Source organism: Chinchilla lanigera, unplaced genomic scaffold (genome assembly GCF_000276665.1).
Source record: "Chinchilla lanigera isolate Chin_1 unplaced genomic scaffold, ChiLan1.0 scaffold00002, whole genome shotgun sequence".
Lineage (NCBI taxonomy): Eukaryota > Metazoa > Chordata > Mammalia > Rodentia > Chinchillidae > Chinchilla > Chinchilla lanigera.
The window spans coordinates 22502402-22505047 of record NW_004955403.1 but is presented as its reverse complement, the minus strand read 5'-3'; the positions used below and the strand labels follow the sequence as shown (position 1 = coordinate 22505047).

The following is a 2646-nucleotide window of genomic DNA, read 5'->3' as shown; positions in this document are numbered from 1 at the left end:
CGGCGCTCGTTCCCCGCGCCGAAACTCGAGCCGACTGCTGGCCGGCGGGCCGCAGCCCGCGGGTCCCGCGCCCCCGACGCCCCTCCCGGGCCCGGAGCTCAGTCCCCACAAAGGCCGGCCCCAGCAGAGAAAAGAGTAAACGCCCAGGGCGGCCCTGCGACGCTTCGAGGAGCGGACTGGGGATTGCTCTGACCCGCGGCGAGTTATGCCAGCACGCGCGGGTGGGAGGGCTTAACGTGGAAAGTTCCCTGCTAGGAAAGAGGAAACGTTAGCTTCGCTCAGGGGCAGGGAAAAGTCAGCTGAAGGCTAACGGAAAATCTCCCCGCGCACCCCTTTGCTGTTTAGAACCTTCAGGAAATTCCTGAATCTGCACTTGAATACCTCCCTTCGGGGTCTGCAACTGCTTGGGAATAAAACACTACAGATCTCAAAAGGAGTGTGGTTAGAGCCGATCTACTTTCCCTGAAATCGACACGAATTGTGGGGCAAGGGACAAGTTCCCTCCGTGATCTCTTTGTGCAGAGTTTAAAACCGCAGAATTCCCGAGCCGGGCGGCGAGGCCACTGACCCCCGACAACCCCAACTCCAGGCGGCCGGACAAAAGGCAGCCTAGCAGCCTGAAGCAGTTCCTGAGACCTTAGCTCCGCCCCAGGGGGCCGCAAACTGAAAAATCCAGTGGAACTAGTACAAATTCCCCAAGGAGAGAGGAAGCCCCACCGCAGGCTCTCGGGTTAGCGCTCCGCGCGCGCCGGGCCGAGGACCAGGCTCCAGGGCGCCGGGCGCGGCCGGGAGACCACGGCACTCACGACCTCGTGCTCTGAAAGGGCTGAGCGTTCTAACCTGGTTAAGGTGAGGACGCGGAGATCTGACGACCCGGGACGAGAGGAGACAAGTGCAGGGCGAACCGCGAAGCAGAGTGCGGCGAAAGTTTAGAGTGTGTCTGCGGGTCAGTTAATGTAGTTACTTCATAAGCCACCTTACAGAGGTGGATTTAAAAAAAATAAAGGTGACCAGCAGGGTATAACTAGGAAGAAAACATAATGGCTGCAGAATGAGTGTGCCGATTCGTAGCAGTATATTCCCTGTTTACTGTTTAGAGCACACACAAATTCATGCACCCAAAAAATACACCATCATTCAAACACTGGTCTGGTCACGGATACCATTGCGCAAAGTGCTCCTGGAGTTACAGGTCAGTTTCATACACAGAACACCTCGGAAGTGAGTGACCCAATCTCCAAGCTCAATCGGTCTGCATCCCTCGCCAAATTCTAACTCTCGGCAAAACCCAGCCACACCAGAACGCCAGCGGAGCGGTGAGGGGGCGGGGAAGCGGAGGGCCTGGGGCAATGCGTGGAGACGGACGAAAGAAGGCTAAGAAGTACAAAAATATCGTACTGTAATATGAAAATCACAGGATTTTTTAAACGGCACACAAAAATTTCTGGAGAAAATTATCACTCATTAATAAATATTAGCGCTTACTAGGACTAACACATCTGTTTGAGAATCCCGATTTTTACAAGCTCACTGGAAAAAAAAAAATCCCTGGAACAAGTTGCACTTCGTCGGCACAGGATCCAAGGAGAGCTAGATGCAGGCTGCTCCTACGTTATTAAGATCCTTTAGCCCAAAGAGGAACAAATCAGGGTGTGCTTTTGGCTACCATTAACTATCTCCACATAAAAGAGAGACCTGTGGTTCAGGCTGCACATATGTCCTTTAAATAGTCGACCCTCCCTAACTGTCCCCAGACTCCTGGAAATCAGTGCGGTGGAAAACAACGGGTTCCCAAACGAAACCCTTTCCTCCAGCAACGACTCTGCACCCGGTCCACCCAAACTGATGGCTGGAAATCCGACAGAGAACCGGCCGGGTAGGTGGTCACGCAGGCTGCGGGGGCGGCGACCGCTCGCTCGCGCCCACGCCCCGGGGCGCCGGGTCCAAGTTCGCGGTGCGCGAGGCCGACCGCGGCGCGCCTCGCCGGTGCCTGGCCTAGAGGGCGCTGCGCCACTGCAGATCCGGCGGTCCCGAGGAGCCCTTCCCGGGCACCATTTCTATAATAAGTTACATTTGAAATAATGCACAAACGGCATCGCTCCTCAAGTTCTTTTGAACAGTGCTCTGTGTGTATTTTGTGAATTCCAAAAGCTCCGCGTCATGGATCTTCCCTTTCCGAGCGGGGCACAGCCAGCGATGTGTGCGGTGCCCCGAGTGGAGACCCTGGAAAGATGCACACGCATCCTACACTCTCTTGGAGCCAAACACTCCATGTTATTTCATTCACGTTTAAACTTAAGCACAAAAAGGCATGCACTGAACAAAGAACTCACCCCTCCTGGGTGCTCCGCTTTCCGGCGCTCGCGGCAGTTCGGGGAAGCCCACGCGGCTGGGTATTGCTTAGAAGCCGCGTTGGAAGCGCCAACTTTGCCTTCCTTGAATCCTCAACATAGCCCCAGCCGGAGTGCGATCCGCCCGCACTGCTGGGACCCAGGCGGCCGCATCTCCAGCGCGTCCTTCCAACCAGGGGCAACTTGAGCACTAAAAGGTGGCGGCCAGAGCGCGCGCGAGGGCCGGGGAGAGGCCCCGGAAACGCCAAGTTTGTCCGGACGAGCCCGGGCAGCCAGCCGCCGAGTTGGGAGTTGC

At 56.3% G+C, this 2646-nt stretch overlaps 1 protein-coding gene across 3 annotated transcripts in view; it reads right to left on the bottom strand.

Moving 5' to 3' along the window:
- Nucleotides 1–2423, bottom strand: part of Fat1 (FAT atypical cadherin 1) — a 115889-nt gene extending 113466 nt beyond the window's left edge. For all 3 annotated transcript variants that reach the window (XM_005373425.2, XM_005373426.2, XM_005373427.2), the window contains exon 1: nucleotides 2334–2423. The gene's annotated coding sequence lies outside the window, so the exon portion shown is untranslated. The remainder of the gene's footprint in view (nucleotides 1–2333) is intronic.
- Nucleotides 2424–2646: the final 223 nt, after the last annotated feature.